The sequence below is a fragment of the Terrapene carolina genome, unplaced genomic scaffold, assembly GCF_002925995.2.
Source record: "Terrapene carolina triunguis isolate 2854851 unplaced genomic scaffold, T_m_triunguis-2.0 Scaffold249, whole genome shotgun sequence".
In the NCBI taxonomy this organism is placed as follows: Eukaryota; Metazoa; Chordata; order Testudines; family Emydidae; genus Terrapene; species Terrapene triunguis.
In genome coordinates, this window is record NW_020664600.1 from 1,169,253 (window position 1) to 1,169,785 (window position 533).

Sequence of the window (533 nt, forward strand, 5' to 3'; positions counted from 1 at the left end):
CCTCTCCGACCCCCTGCCCCAGCCTACCCCACTCTGATCCCCAGCCCAAGTCTACCCCTCCGCAACCCTCCCACCTCAGTCTACCCCTTCACGACTCCCAACCTACCCTTCTCCAACCCCCTGCCCCAACCTACCCTTCCCCAACCTATGCCTCTCCAACGCCCCCACTCCAGTCTACCCATCTCCTGCCCACACCTACCCCTCCCCAAGCCCCAGCCTGCCCCTCCACAATCCCCCACCCCAGCCTACTCCTCCCCACCTACACCCCCTTCAAGCCTCCCACCTCCAACGCTGCTGGGAACCACCAGAAGGGGAGACACCCAGCGGTGGGGTGGGACACCCAGAGGTTATTGTGTATCCCACTGTCAGGGGCAGGTAAGCGCCAGGCATACCTTGCAAAGCCTGGCCAAAGGCTGCTTTCTCCCTGGATGCATTAAATAAACCGTGGTCTAAAAAGGAACCAGCTGTCAGAGGGGGAAGGTCTCACCCAGCTCTCTGGGGAGGGGGGGAGGAAATCACCCCGGGGGGGGGGG